Source organism: Phascolarctos cinereus, unplaced genomic scaffold, assembly GCF_003287225.1.
Source record: "Phascolarctos cinereus isolate Bilbo 61053 unplaced genomic scaffold, phaCin_HiC Scaffold_7;HRSCAF=346, whole genome shotgun sequence".
Classification (NCBI taxonomy): Eukaryota; Metazoa; Chordata; class Mammalia; order Diprotodontia; family Phascolarctidae; genus Phascolarctos; species Phascolarctos cinereus.
Window position 1 is genome coordinate 192,737,410 of NW_027556180.1, and position 17,532 is coordinate 192,754,941.

Consider the following 17,532-nt stretch of genomic DNA (forward strand, 5'->3'; position numbering starts at 1 on the left):
TAAGAATTATTGGACTACCTGAAAGCCATGTTCAAAAAAAACCTGGACAGCATATTTCAAGAAATTATCAAGGAAACCTACCCTTATATCCTAGAAGCAGAGAGTAACATAGTCATTGAAAGAATCCACTGATCACCCACTGAAAGAGATTCCAAAAAGAAAATTCCAAGGAATATTGTAGCCAAATTCTAGACTTATAAGGTCAAAGAAAAAATATTTCAAGCACATGAAAAACGGTTTAAAAATCATGATGCAACAGTCAGGATTACTCAGGACTTTGAAGATTCTACATAAAAAATCACAGTAGTTGGAATATAATATTTCAGAGGGCAAAGGAGCTTGGACTAAAACCAAGAATCATCTACCCAGCAAAATTGAGCATAATCTTTCAGAAGAAAAGATGGATATTCAATGAAAGAGGGAATTTCAACCATTCCTAATTGAAAAAAAAAACAGCTGGAAAGAACATTATATCTTGAAATACAAGAATCAAGAGAAGCTTAAAATGGTAAACAGGAAAGAATAAAACAAACAAACATGTTTTTCAATAAGGTTAAACTGCTTACATCCCTCATTGGAAAATTATCCTTGTAATTTCTTGAGAACTGTACATTTATTATGAGATATAGAAGGAGTATACGTAGACAGAAGTTGTGGATATAAAAAAAAAATACCAAGAAAAGAGGATGGGGGGGAGGCAGAAGAGGGTACATTATATTACATGAAGATTTGCAAATACTATTACAGTAGAGGCAAATAAAGCAGGGGAGCAAGTATTGTTTGAATGTTATACTCATCGGATTTTGCTCAAATAGGGAATAATAGACACACTTAGTTGGCTAAAGAAGTCTATCTTACTCTAAAGGGAAGTAGGAGGAGACAGGAGAAAGAAAAAAAAGGGATGGATAGAAGGGAGGGCAGAAGGGAGTAAATAATTAGTAGGGCAAAGGAGAAAGAAAAGGGAGGAGCGCTGATGGAAAAGAGGGCAGGTTAAGGGAAGCAGTCATTAGATGGAAACCACCAGTGAGGAGGGAAAGGGTGAAATGAGAGAGAAACGTATAAACAGGAGGGGAAATAGGATGGACAGAAAAAAACAGTTAGTCGTCATAATTGTGGGTAATTGGTATGAACTCTCCCAACAAAGAGAATCAGGTAGCAGAGTGAATTGAAACCATAATCTGACAATAGGTTGTTTATAAGAAACACATATGAAACAAAGAAATATTCACAGAGGAAAGGTAAAAGGCTGGAGTAGAATATATTATGCTTCAGCTAAAGAAAAAAAAGCACAGATACCAATCCTGCTCTCAGACAAAGTCAAAGCAAAAATAGATCTAATTAAGGAGAAAAGGAAGGAAATTACATCTTGCTAGAAGGCAACATATGCAGTGAAGTAATATCAATATTAAACATATATTCACAAAGTGGAATAGCATCCAACTTCTTAGAGGAGAAGTTCAGTGAGTTACAGAAGAAAGACGTAAAACTATACTAGTGGGGAATGTCAACCTCACCATCATAGAAATAATAACTTCATCAAAGACAATGAAAATAATGATAACACAACAAAACTTATGAGATGCAGACAAGGGCGTTCCTAGGGGAAAATTTATATCTCCATATGTTCTCATAAATAAAATAGAAAAAGGAGGAGATCAAAGGACATGGATTGTGGGCATGCAACTAAAAAAGCTAGAAAAAGAACAAATTAAAAGTCCAAAATAAATATCCAATTAGAAATTCAGAAAATCAAAGGAGAGATTAATAAAATGAAATTAAGATAACTATTGAACTAATAAATAAAACTAAGAGCTGGTTTTATAAAAAAAAAAGATAAAACTTTGGTTAATGTGGTTAAAGAAGAAAGAGAAAAATAAAATTACCAGAATCAAAAATGAAAAGGGTAAATTTACCACTAATGTAAAGGAAATTAAAAGAATTTTTTAAAAATATTTTGATATTTTTAAATATTTTAATAATATATTTCCAAAATGTATGCCAATAAATCTGACAATCTAAGTGAAATGGATGAATATTTACAAAAATTTAAATTACCCACATTAACAGAAGAGGAAGTAAACTACTTAAACCTATTTCAGAAAAAGAAATTGAGCAAGCCATCAATTACAAAAAAATACCCAGGACCTGAAAGATTTATAAGTTAATATTACCAAACATTTAGAGAAGAATAAATTCCAATACTATTTAAGTTGTTTGGAAAAATAGGCAATCCTCTCAATTTTTTTTATGATAAAAATATGGTGCTGATACCTAAACTGAGAAGAGTCAAAACAGAGAAAGGAAATTATAGACAAATTTCCCTAATGGATATTGATGAAAAAGAGTAAATAAAATATTATCAAAGAGATTAAAGCAATTTATTATGAAGATAATACGCTCTGACCAGGTGGTGTTTATACCAGGAATGCAGGGCTATTTCAATATAAGGAAAACTATCAGAATAATTGATCATGTTAACAACAAAACCAATAGAAATCATATGATAATCTCAATAGATACAGAAAAATTTTAGACAAAATATTGCAACAATTCCTTTTATTTTTTGATTGAATGTCTTTATTGAAAGATAAATGCATTGCCCCAGAAAACAAGCTACATAACAGGTGCCATTTTGTACCATTTAAGGTTTGCTGTCAAAGCATTTTGCAAACATTTTTCCTTAAACAAAACTGTGAGGTACCTGCTTACATTTTAGAGATGGAATACTGGGTCAGAGAGGTTCAATGACTTTTCCTAGGGTTCAGAAAGTAGTTAAATTGGAAAGTGGATACAGTATGGACTTCTGAGTCAAGGATGCCAGAGTTCAGATCTTGCCTAAAACACCCACTAGCTATGTGTCCCTGGGCAAGTCACTTAAACTCTCTCAGTCTCAGTTTCTCTATCGAGAAAATGGGGATGTTGATGATGCCTACTTACTAATGAAATATCAGGAATGGTTCACTGATCTGGACGTGCTTACATTCTTTTAAAATATTTATTTATATTTTAAAACATTCATTTCCATGAGAGTTTAAGTTAAAAATTTTCTACCCATCCCTTCCCACCCACCCCATGATGGTGGGTTTGATATTAGTGCTCGCTCGCTCTCTCTCTATATATATATAGATAGATAGATACAGATATAGAGATAGAGATAGAGATAGTTATAGATATAGATAGATAGATATACACATTCATATTAAACCTAATTTCACATTAATCATATTGTAAAGAATTAGAATGAATGGAAGGAAACAGGAGAATGTAGAGAGAAAGAGAGACAGAAAGATGGACAGGCAGTAAATAATATGGTTCATTCTGCATTTAGACTCCATAGTTCTTTTTCTGCATGTGGATAGCATTTTTCATTATGAGTCTTTTCGAGTTGTCCTAGATCATAGCATTGCTAAGAAGAAGTAAGTCTATCAAAGTTAGTCATCATGCAATGTGGCTGTTAGTTACACTGTACAAAAGTTCTACTGCTTCTGCTCACTTAATTCAGTATCAGTTCATGTAAGGCCTTCCAGGTTTTTCTGGTCTGCCTGCTCATTACTTCTTATAGCACAATAACATTCCATTATATTCATATGCCACAACTTGTTCAACCATTCCCCAATTGATAGGCATCCCCTCAAGTTTCCAATTCTTTGCCACTACAAAAACAGCTGCCTTAAATATTTTTCTACACGTGTGTCCTTTTCCCATTTGTGTGATGTCTTTAGGATATGGACCAAGAACTGGTATTGCAGGTTCAAAAGGTATGTATATTTTTATAGCCCTTTGGATGTAGTACCAAATTTGTCTCCAAAATGGTTGGATCAGTTCACAGCTCAATCAACAATGCATTAGTTTTCCAATTTTCCAACATCTTCTCCATTATTTATCATTTTCCTGTTTTGTCAAATTAGCCAATCAAATAGGTATGATGTGGTACCTCAGAATTATTTTGATTTGCATTTCTCTAAGTAACAGTGATTTAGGGAATTTTTTATGTGATCATACATATCTTTAATTCCTTCCTCTGAAAACTGCTTTTTCATATTCTCTCACCATTTTATCAGTTGGGGAATGACTTGTTTTCACATGAAATTGATTCAATTCTCTATACATTTTAGAGATTAGATCTTTATCAGAGACAGTACCTATAAATTTTTTTCCTTCCACATTTATATTTACTTTCTAACCTCGGTTGCATTAGCTTTATCTCTACAAAAACCTTTCAATTTTATGTAATCAAAATTATCCATTTTAGATTTCATAATGCTCACTATTTCTTGTTCAGTCATAAATTCTTCTGTTCCCCATAAATCTGACAGGTAAGTTATTCCTTCCTCTCCCACTTAGCTTATACTGTCAGCCTTTATACATAAATCAATACTTTATCTTGTTATACGGTGCAAGATTTTGATCTTTCCCTACTTTCTGTGATAATATTTTCCAATTTTCCCAGCAGTTTTTGTCAAATAGTGATTTCTTATTCCAGAAGAAGGAGTCTTTGGGTTTATCAAACAGTAGATTACTATAGTCATTGATTATTGTGTCATGTGTACCCAATATATTCCACTGATCTACCACTCTTATTTCTTAGCCAGTACCAAGTAGTTTTGTTGATTCCTGCTTTACAACACAATTGAAAATCTGCTATGTCTAGGCCACCTTTCCTTGAATTTCTTTTCAAAAATTTGCTTGATATTCTGGACCTTTTGTTCTTCTAGGTGAATTTTGTTATTATTTTTTCTAGGTCTATAGGACAATTTTTGATAATTTGCTTAGTATGACACTGAATAAGAAAATTAATTTAGGTAGGATTATCATTTTTATTATATTAGCTCAGCCTACCTATGAGCAACTGATGCTTTTCCAATTTTCTCATTTTACTTGTTTGAAAAGTTATTTGTATTTCTGCTTCCAGGAGCCAAGATGGCAGAGTGAAAAGGTAGTTACTAGCCCCATAAACCTCTGAAAAACCAGAAAATATCACCCCAGAAAAAAAAACCCTTTAACATCTGAATTGGAAGAAAGACAGGGAGCAGCAGTGCAGCAGCCCAGCAAAAGGGTCTCCCAGTGCCTCAGCAAAAATAATAGAGGCAGAAATACAAGGGGCCCCAGGAGGATAATCACCCTGTGGCATTCATCTGAAAGAAGGTGAAGAAAACAACCTAAAGGCTTCCTAAAGGCCCGGCCTTGATGATTCCAACCCAACATCAGTGAGCTGTCGGAGCCCCTCCAGCTTCCAATTGTGAAGAAATCCGGAAGCACAGGTGGTAGAACAGGCAAACACCAACACCTGAACCTCTGAGTGTCTCAGTGAGGGTGGGGGAATTGGTGGAAACCAGCTCAGAAAACCCCCAGGTACCTTGGCACTCTACCACAAAGGAATCACCCAGTGCATTAGCAGAAATGAGGGAGACAACACTGCAGCACCCATCTAAAAGGAGTGGAAGAAAACTAAAGGAAAGGAGAAGCAAGCACCCTAGAATTGGCTGAAAGTTCCACCCTTGCTGATGCCAGCCCAACACAAGGTAAGCTGCCAGAAACCTACAGCCTCCAATTGCCAGCATAAGAACGCCCAGCACACAAAGCCAGTGACCAAGACCTGGGCTCCCAACACAAGAAGCTTGGGTCAGTACCCTCTGTGCCCCAGAAGAAGAGCTCAATCTCTTTAAAGGCCAGGGAATAAAGAAACATACCATGGAGTCATATTATGAGAAGAGTGAAGATCAAGACAGAAATTCTGAAGAGGAAAACATTGTCAACAAACCCACATCTGCAACAACAAAAGGGAATATGAACTGGTCTGAAACCCAAAAAGCCTTCTTAGAAGAGCTCAAGAAGGATTTTAATAGTCAAATGAGAGAGGTAGAAGAGCCCTTTAAAAATACAATTGGCCAATTGGAAAAAAAATACACTGAAGAAAACAAGTCCCTTAAAAACACAATTGGCCAATTGAAGAAGGAAGTACAAAAACTAACAGAAGAAAACAATCTGTTAAAAACTAGAATTGGACAAATGGAAACTAATGTCTCTATGAGAGAGCAAGAATCAGTCAAACAGAAACAAAAAAATGAAAAAAGAAATGAAAATGTAAAATACCTCACCAGTAAAACAACGACCTGGAAAATCAACTCAGAAGAGACAATTTAAAAATTATTGGACTACTTGAAAATCATGATGAAAAAAAGAGCCTGGACAGTATCTTTCAGGAAATCATAAAGGAAAACTGCCCAGTCCTAGAACCAGAAGGGAAAATAACCATAGAAAGAATCCACCGATCACCACCTGAAAGAGATCCCAAATTGACAACACCAAGGAATATAATAGCAAAATTCCAAAATTACCAGATGAAAGAGAAGGTGCTGCAAGCAGCCAGAAAGAAACAATTTAAATATCATGGAACCACAGTCAGGATTACACAGGAACTTGCAGCTTCCACATTAAAAGACCACAGGGCATGTAAGGCAAAGGAGCTTGGAATGCAGCCAAGGATCAATTACCCAGCAAAAATGAGCATCATTTTTCAAGGGAGGAGATGGATATTCAATGAAATAAGAGACTTCCAAACTTTCCTGATAAAAAGACCAGAGCTCAACAAAAAATTTGATCTTCAAGTACAGGACTCAAGAAGGACTTAAAAAGGTAAATGGGACAGAAAGATACAATATGTTGTTAATGGGGGGGCTGTTTAAACCCCTACAAGGGAATATGAGACTTGCAACCCTTGAGAACTGTATTGTTATTACACCTTGTTAAAGGAGTATACATAAAGAAGGTGGATATTAGTTGACTTTGATGTAATGATAAAAAAAATATATAATCAAGTGCATTAAATAGATCCAAATAAGTGGATCAATCTGATCTTAGAAAATGTACTGAGAAAGGAGGAGGCAGACAAGGGTAAATTACATTACAGGAAAAGACACAAAATCCTATTACAGCAGAGGGAAAGAAGGGGGTGGGGAGCGTTGTTTGAACCTTACTCTCATCAGATTTGGCTCAAGAAGGGCATAACATAATCAGTTAGGTATAGAAATCTAACTTGCCCTATAGGCAGTAGAGGAAAAGGGGAAAAAGGAGGGGGAAAGAAAAGGGGGGGAAAGAAGGGAGGGAAGAAGTAAGAGTAAAGGGGAAGAAAAGGGAAAGGGATAATAAAAGGGGGAGGGACTGAAGGAGGGGTGGTCAAAAGCAAAACACTAGTGAAGGGGGAAAGGAAAAAGAGAAAGAAAAGCATAAATGGGGGGAAAGGATGGAGAAAAAGACACAGATAGTAATCATAACTGTGAATGTGAAGGGGATGAACTCTCCCATAAAACAGAAACGGATTGCAGAATGGATTAAAAACCATAATCCTACAATATGTTGTTTACAGGAAACACATTTGAAAAAGAGTGACACATACAGGGTAAAGGTAAAAGGCTGGAGCAGAATATATTATGCTCAGCTGAAGAAAAAAGCAGGGGTAGCAATCCTGATCTCAGACAAAGCAAAAGCAAAAATAGATCTAATCAAAAGAGATAAGGAAGGAAACTACATCCTGCTAAAAGGCACCATAGACAATGAAGTAATATCATTACTAAACATATATGCACCAAATGGTATAGCATCCAAATTCTTACAGGAGAAGTTCAGGGAGTTACAGGAAGAAATAGACAGCAAAACTGTACTAGTGGGGGAACTGAACCTCCCCCTTTTGACACTAGATAAGTCTAATCACAAAATAAACAAGAAAGAAGTTAAGGAGGTGAATAGAACATTAGAAAAGTTAGGTATGATAGACCTCTGGAGAAAACTGAATGGGGATAGAAAGGAATATACTTTTTTCTTGGCAGTACATGGCACATACACAAAAATTGACCATGTACTAGGGCATAAAAACCTCACAATCCAATGCAGAAAGGCAGAAATATTAAATGCATCCTTTTCAGATCATGATGCAAAAAAATTATATGTAATAAAGGGCCATGGAAAGATAGACTAAAAAATAATTGGAAACTAAATAATCTAATCCTAAAAAATGATTGGGTCAAACAACAAATCATAGAAACAATCAATAATTTCATTCAAGAGAATGACAATAATGAGACAACATACCAAAACCTATGGGATGCAGCAAAAGCAGTTCTTAGGGGAAGTTTTATATCTCTAAATGCTTACATAAATAAAATAGAAAAAGAGGAGATTAATGAATTGGGCATACAACTAAAAAAACTAGAAAAAGAACAACTTAAAAATCCTCAACTAAACACCAAATTAGAAATATTGAAAACCAAAGGAAAAATTAATAAAATTGAAATTAAGAAAACTATTGAACTAATAAATAAAAAAGAGCTGGTTTTATGAAAAAACCGATAAAATAGATAAACCTTTGGTTAATTTAACTTAAAAAAAGAAAGAAGAAAACCAAATTACTAGTATCAAGAATGAAAAGGGTGAAGCTACCACCAAGGAAGAGGAAATTAAAACAATAATTAGGAATTATTTTGCCCAACTATATGCCAACAAATTTGACAATCTTAGTGAAATGGATACATATTTACAAAAATATAAATTGCCCAGATTAACCGAAGAGGAAGTAAAATACTTAAATAACCCCATCTCAGAAAAAGAAATTGAACAAGCCATTGATGAACTCCCTAGGAAAAAATCTCCAGGGCCAGATGTATTTACATGCAAATTCTATCAAACATTTAAAGAACAATCAATTCCAATACTATATACTTTTTGGGAAAATAGGTGAAGAAGGAGTCTTACCAAATTCTTTTTATGATACAAATATGGTGTTGATACCTAAACCAGGAAGAGTCAAAATAGAGAAAGAAAATTATAGACCAATTTCTCTAATGAATATAGATGCAAAATTTTAAACAAAATACTAGGAAATAGATTGCAGCAACTTATCACAAGAATAATACACTATGACCAGGTAGGATTTATACCAGGAATGCAGGGTTGGTTCAATATTAGGAAAACTATCAGCATCATTGAGCATATCAACACAAAACCAACAGAAACCACATGATCATCTCAATAGATGCAGAAAAAGCTTTTGATAAAATACAACACCCATTCCTATTAAAAACACTAGAAAGCATAGGTATAAATGGAGTCTTCCTTATCTAAAACCTTCAGCAAGCATTATATGTAATGGGGACAGGCTAGAAGCATTTCCAATAAGATTGGGGGTGAAACAAGGATGTCCATTATCACCACTGTTATTCAATATTGTACTGGAAACCTTAGCTTTAGCAATAAGAGAAGAAAAAGAAATTGAAGGCATTAGAATAGGCAAAGAAGAAACAAAGCTATCACTCTTTGCAGATGACATGATGATATACTTAGAGAATCCTAGAGAATCAAGTAAAAAACTACTTGAAATAATAAACAACTTTAGCAAAGTTACAGGCTATAAAATAAACCCACATAAATCATCAGCATTTCTATATATTACCAACAAAGCCCAACAGCAAGAGATAGAAAGAGAAATCCCATTTAAACTCACTGCAGACATTATAAAATATTTAGGAGTCTACCTCCAGAAACAAACCCAGGAACTCTATGAACACAATTACAAAACACTTTTCACAGAAATAAAATCAGATCTAAATAATTGGAAAAACATCAGTTGCTCATGGGTAGGCCGAGCTAATATAATAAAAATGACAATCCTACCTAAGCTAATTTACTTATTCAGTGCCATACCAATCAAACTACCAAAAAATTATTTTATAGAGTTAGAAAAAATAACAACAAAATTCATTTGGAAAAACAAAAGGTCCAGAATATCAAAGGAACCAATGAAAAGAAATGCAGGGGAAGGAGGCCTAGCAATTCCAGATCTTAAATTGTATTATAAAGCAGCAATCATCAAAACTGCTTGGTACTGGCTAAGAAATAGGGAGGTGGATCAGTGGAATAGGTTAAATATGCAAGACACAGTAGTCAATGACTATAGTAATCTATTATTTGATAAACCCAAAGACCCCAGCTTCTGGGATAAGAACCCACTCTTTGAAAAAAACTGCTGGGAAAACTGGAAAAGAGTATGGCAGAAACTAGGCATAGACCCAAATCTCACACCATATACCAAAATAAAGTCAAAATGGGTTCATGACTTAGATATAAAGGCTGATACCATAAGTAAACTGGGAGAACAAGGAATAGTTTACCTATCAGATCTGTGGAGAACAGAAGAATTCATGACCAAACAGGAGAGAGAACATTATGAAAAGCAAAATGGATAATTTTGATTACATTAAACTGAAAAGTTTTTGCACAAACAAAACCAATGCAACTAAGATTAGAAGGAAGGTAGAAAATTGGGAAAGAATTTTTACAACCAGTCTCTCTGATAAAGGCCTCATTTCTAAAATATATAGAGAATTAAGACAAATTTATAAGAACACAAGCCATTCCCCAATTGATAAATGGTCAAAGGATATGAACAGACAGTTCTCAGATGAAGAAATTAAAGCCATCTATAGTCATATGAAAAAATGCTCTAAATTTATTGATTAGAGAAATGCAAATCAAAACAACTCTGAGGTACCACATCACACCTATCAGATTGGCCAACATGACAAAACAGGAAAATGATAAATGTTGGAGAAGATGTGGGAAAATTGGAACACTAATACATTGTTGGTGGAGTTGTGAAATGATCCAACCATTTTGGAGAACAATTTGGAACTATGCCCAAAGGGCTACAAAAATGTGCATACCCTTTGATCCAGCAATAGCACTTCTAGGGCTATATCCCAAAGAGATCAAACAAATGGGAAAAGGACCCACATGTACAAAAATATTCATAGCAGCTCTTTTTGTGTGGCAAAGAATTGGAAATTGAGAGGATGCCCATCAATTGGGGAATGGCTGAGCAAGTTGTGGTATATGAATGTAATGGAATACTATTGTGCTATAAGAAATGATAAACAGGCTGACTTCAGAAAAACCTGGAAAGACTTATATGGTCTGATGCTGAGTGAAGTGAGCAGAACCAAGAGGACTTTGTACACAATAACAGCCACATTATGCAATGACTAATATTGTTAAACTGAACCCTTCTCAGCATTGCAAGGATCTAAGACATCTCCAGAGGCCTTGGGATGGAAAATGCTGTCCACATCCAAAGAAAGAACTATGGAAGTCGAATTGCTATCACTTATTTTTACCTCCTGTTGAGTTTTGTTTCATCTTTCTGATGGTTCCTCCTATTGATTTTAAATTTTACTTACAACTTCACTAATGTGAAAAAATGTTTAATGGGTATGTAAATGTAATGCCTATATCAGATTGTGCGCTCTTGGGAGGGTGGGGGGGAAAGGGGAGAAAAATTTTCAACTCAAAAGCATATGGAAGTGATTGTTGATAAATCAAAATAAATTAATAAAATTAAAAAAAAGTTATTTGTAACTGTGTTTATACAGTTCCTGCATATTTATTTATTGGTAGATAGACTCCCAAATACTTTATGTCTACAGCAACTTTTAATGGAATTTCTCTTTCTTTCTCTTGCTGCTGGGTTTTCTTAGTAATATATAGAAATGATGATGATTTTTGTGGGTTTATTTTATATGCTGGAAACTTGCTAAATTTTTTTATTAATTCAAGCAGTTTTTTTACTTGATTCTCTCTGATTCTCTAAGTATATCATCATATCATCTGCAGAGGATGATAGCTTTCTTTCTTTGCTATCCTAATAACTTCAATTTCTTTTTCTTCTGTTGTTGCTAAAGCTAACATTTCTAGTGCCATATTGAATAACAATGGTGACAATGGACAACCTTGTTTCACTCCAGATCTTATTTGAAATGCTTTTAGATTATCCCCACTACAGATAATTCTTGCTGGTAGTTTTAGGTAGATGTTACTTATCATTTTAAGGAAGACTCCTTTATTCCTATGCTGTCTAGTGTTTTCAATAGGAATGAGTGTTGTATTTTCTCAAAAGTCTTTTCTGCATCTAATGTAACAATCACATGATTTCTATTAGTTTTGTTATTGATATAGTCAATTATTCTGAGAGTTTTCCTAATATTGAACCAGTCCTTTATTCCTGGTTTTAATCCAACGTTCTTATAGTGTATTATCCTTAAAATAAATTGCTTCATTTTCTTTGCTATTATTTTATTCAATATGTTTACATTTATTTTCATTAGGGAAATTAGTTCATAATTAATTTATCTGTTTTGACCCTTTCTGATTTAGGTATCAGTAACATATTTCTATCATAAAAAGAATTTTGTATGACTCCACCCATTTTCCTAATAATTTAAATAGTATTGGATTTAGTTGTTCTTTAATTATTTCAAAGAATTTCCTTGTAAACCCATCTGGCCATGGAGAAGGATAATATATGATATTCATTAATGGCTCATTTTTTTTTTTTCTGAAATAGGGTTAAGTATTTTATTTCCTCTTCTGTTAATGTGGACAATTTTTATTTTTGTAAATATTCATCCATTTCACTAAGTCTGTCAAATTTATGGATCAAATTTATGGTCAAAATAGCTCATAATTATTGCTTTAATTTTCTCTTCAATGGTGGTGAATTCACTCTTTTTATTCAGAAACTGGTAAGCTATTTGTCAAATCAAATTAAACAAAGGTTTATCTATTTTATTGTTTTATTTTTCATAAACCAGGTCTTAATTTTTTTAGTTCAATTTTTTAAAATATGAGATATACATATATATATACATATACTTATATATATTATATATTATATTTTACATATACATATATAGATTTTCAGTTTTTCTATTTTGTATTTAATTGGGGATTTTTAATTTTTCTTTTTCTAGCTTTTTATTTGCAGTTCAAATTCATTGATATCCTCATTCTTTCTTTTATTCATGTAACCATTGAGATACAACAAAATTTCCCCTAAGAACTGCTTTCGCTGTAACCCATAAGTTTTTGTCTGTTATCTCACTATTGTCATTCTCCTGGATGAATTTACTGTTTGTTTCTATGATTTGTTGCTTGACCCACTCATTTTCTAGTATTGCATTATTTTATTTCAAGTTAATTTTTAATCTATCTTTCCATGGCACTTAATTGCATGCAATTATTATTTTTTTTTTGCATCATGATCTATACAGGATACATTTACTATTTCTGCCTTTCTGCATTGGATTATGAAGTTTTATTCCCTAACACATGGTAAGTTTTTTTGTAAGTGCCATGTACCACTGATGCTATCTTGTTCAATTTTCTGCAGAGGTCTACCATATCAAACTTTTCTAAAATTCAATTCACCTCCTTACCTTTTTTGTTTTGTTTTGTTTTTCTTTTAATTAATTAATTAATTTTTACTTTTCAACATTCACTTCCACAAGATTTTGAGTTCCAAATTTTCTCCCTGTCTCATCCTTCCCCCAACCCCAAAATGGCATGCATTCTGAATACCCCTTATCTTAATCTGCCCTCCCTTCTATGCTCCCCCTTCTCTTATCTTCTTCCCCTTCAATTTTCCTGTAAGGTAGAATAGATTTCTGCACCTCATTTCCTGTATATCTTATTTCCCAGTTGCATGGAAAACAACTGTTTTAACATTTGTTTTTAAAACATTGAGTTCCAAATTTTCTTCTTTCCTTCCTCCCCACCCACCCTCATTGAGAAGGCAATCAATGTGATACAGGTTATACAGGTGTAGTCATGCAAAACACTTCTGTAGTAGTCATGTTGTTAAAAACCAAGTATATTTCACTTAATCCTATATTGCCCTCCCCATTTATTTTATTCTCTCTTTTGACCCTGTCCTTCATCAGAAACATTTGCTTCTGATTACACCATTCCCCATCTGCCCTCCATTATATCATCCCTCTGCTCTCTTATCCCCTTTCACCCTACTTACTTATAGGGTAAGATAGATTTCCATATCCAATTGAGTGTGTATGTTGTTCCCTCCTAAAGCCAAATCCAATTAGAATAAGGTTCACTCATTTCCTCTCACCTTCCCGTTTCCCCTCCATGGTAAAAGCCTTTTCTCCTCTGTTTTATGTGAAATAATTTACTCCATTCTACCTCTTCCTTTCTCCTTTTCCCAGTATAACCCTCTCTCAATTATTAATTTTATTCTTTAGGTATCACCCCTTTATGTTCAACTTACCCTATGCCCTCTGTCTATCTATCTACTGATCGATCTATCTATCTTTCTATCTACACACATACATATATTTTTTTTTCCCTCCAACTACCCTAATACTGAAAAATGTCTCATGAGCCACAAATATCATCTTTCTGTACAGGAATGTAAGCAGTTCAACCTCATTAAGTCCCTTATAATTTCTCCTTCCTGTTTAAGTCTTCGAGTTTTCTATTCACCTTTGGTTTCTTCATGAAGACTGTTTGAAAGTCCTCTATTTCAATGAATGTTCAATTTTTCCCCTTAAGGATTATACTCAGTTTTGCTGGGTAGGTGATTCTTGTAATCCTGTCTCCTTTGACCTCTGGAATATTATATTTCAAGGCAACTGGTACCTTAAGGTGGAAGCTGCTAAATCTTTTGTTGTCCTGATTGTATTTCCACAAAACAATACTTGAATTGTTTCTTTCTGGCTGCTTGCAATATTTTCTCCTTGACCTGGGAACTCTGGAACTTGACTATAGTGTTTTTGGGAATTTTCCTTTGGAGATCTCTTTCAAAAAGTGATCAATGGATTCTTTCCATTTCTGTTTTGCCCTGAGGTTCTAAAATATCAGGACAGTTTTCCTTGATAATTTCTTGAAAGATGATGTCTAAGCTCTTTTTTGGATCATGGTTTTCAGATGGTCCAATAATTTTTAAATGATATCTCCTGGATCTATTTTCCTGGTCAGCTGTTTTTCCGATGAAGTATTTCATATTGTTATCTATTTTTTTATTCTTTTGGATTTGTTTTACAGTGTCTTGATTTGCCATAAAGTCACTAGTTCCCAATTGCTCCATTCTCATTTTGAAGGATGTATTTTCCTCAGTAAGCTTTTGGACTTCCTTTTCCATTTGGGCAATTTTGCTTTTTATGGTATTTTTTCTCCTCATTGAATTTTTTAATCTCTTTTGCCATTTGGGTTAGGTTATTTTTTATTTTATTTTATATTTTGACTAGGCAATGGGTTAAGTGACTTGCCCAGAGTCACACAGCTAGTAAGTGTTATGTCTCTGAGTCTGGATTTGAACTCAGGTCCTCCTGAATCCAGGGCTGGTGCTCTATCCACTGTGCCACCTAGCTGCCCCGGATTAGGTTATTTTTAAGGAGTTATTTTCTTTGATATTTTTTGGGTCTCCTTTAACAAGCTGCGATATAGCTCAGTGAGGAGGTTGAGATACTGTTATTCTCTGGGTTTAGTTTTACTGTCTATTTATTCATGTAACTTACCTAACTTCTCCTCTAAATATTTGGATGCCTTACCACTTTTTGCATATGTATTCAGTAAAGATATTACTTCACTGTCCATGGTGCCTTTTGGAAGGTTGTAGTTTCCTTCCTTATGTCTTCAAAGAAGTCCTTTTGGGCTTGAGACCACTTCTTATTCCCCTTGGAGGTTTCAGATGTGGGTACATTGTCAATGTTGTACTCTGAATTGCTGTTTTGATCTTCCCTGTCACCATAATTCTCTATGGGCAGGGTTTTTCTTTGTTGCCTTTTGCTCATGTTGTTTCCCTTTTTCCTGGCTTTTAAAGTTGATCTCCTCTTCTATGACACAGGAGGCACTGTCACACACTTCTTGTGCTAGGGGCTAGGAGTTTGGTTACTGGGTTTATGCACTGGGTCCTCAGGTGCTTGCACCTGGAGGCTGTAGGTGTCTGGTAGTTTGCCTGATGCTGAGCTGAAGCTGTTGGTAGTGGCTGGTATGTGCTGAAGCCTGATTGGCATTTTCTGCATTTCTTCAGGTTTATACTGAACCTTTGAGCATGGGTGGTAAGATTTATCTGGCCACTGGAGGTCACCTCTTCACTCTGGAATATGCTGGAGCATGGGTAGGCTCAGCTACTGGTGGACACTTGTGGTGGTTCTCTGATCTGGTGTTTTCTAGTTTTCCTGGCTGTGCCAAGGCATATGGGGAGGGGTTTTTGGTGTTGGCACTTGTCTGCTCCACTACGCTTGGGCTCAGGAGCTCCCATGGGTTTGTTGAGGTGGGACTTGCCTCCCATCCTCTTCTGGTCCCCTTCAACCACAGAAAGAGGGACCTTTCCTGTTAATCCCCCAAGACTACCAAGGTAAAAGACTGCTGTACCTTGTCTTTCTCCTGACTCTACTCTTTCAGGATTTTTCTGGGTATATTTTCTATGTTTTTCAATGTCAATAAGGGAGAGTGAGAGTGACTTACTGCTTATTCTGTCATTTTGGCTCTCAGAACCCATTCATTCCTTTTAAAAACTCTAGAAAGCATAGAAATAAATGGAGTTGTCTTTAAAATGATAAGTAGCACCTACCTAAATCCATCAGCAAGAACTATATATATAATGGGGATAATCTAGAAGCACTCCCAATAAGATCAGTGGTGAAACCAGAATTCATTCTCACCACTGTTATTCAATATTGTAATAAAAATATTAGCTTTAGCAATAAGAGAAGAAAAAGAAATTGGAGGAATTAAGAACTGGAAATGAGGAAATAAAACTAGCCCTCCCTGCAGGTGATTTGATGGCATACTTGGCTAAGAAATAGAATGGAGTGTAAAGAGGTTGAGCTAAGATGACGGAATAAAGGCAGGGACTCACAAAGAGCTCTCCCACAAACCCTTCAAAATACCTTTAAAAATGTCTCTAAACAAATTCTGGAGCAGCAAAACCCACAAAAATAAGGAGTGAAACAAATTTCTAGCTGAAGAAAACTTGGAAGTTTTGTAGGAAATACCCATTTAACCAAGTTGAGAGAGGAGCACAGTCAAGTGCAAACCACACCAGGGCCGACCATTCTCCAGCAACCCCTGAGTAGGCCTTGGGACAACTGAGTCATTAACAATTCTGGTGGTTTCCAGACAGAGCATCTTCCAACCTGTAAGCAGGGCCCTACTTTAACAAAGAGTTAACAGTCAAGTAATAGGCTGGTAAAATGAGCAAACAACTGAAAAAATCTAATCATAGAAAGTCATTATGGCAACACAGAAGATCAAAACACATACTCAGAAGACAACAAAATCATAGTTCCTACATCAAACACTTGGATTCATCTCAGGCCTTGGAAAAGCTCAAAAAGGATTTTGAAAATCAAGTAAGAGAGAAAAAGGATAAATAGGGAAGATATATTGATGCAAGAAAATCATGAAAAATGTTTCAACAGCTTGGTAAAGAGACACAAGAAATAGTGAAGAAAATAATATATTAAAAATAGGCTAGGCAAAATATGTCCAAAAGCCAATGAAGAGAAGAATGCCTGAAAAAGCAGAATTGGCAAAATGGAAAAGGAGGTCTAAAAGCTCACTAAAGAAAATAATTCCTTAAAAATTGGAATGGAGCAAATGGAAGCAAATGACTTTATGAGAAATCAAGATACATTTAAACAAAACTAAAAGGATGAAAAAAATTAAGACATTGTGAAAAATTTTATT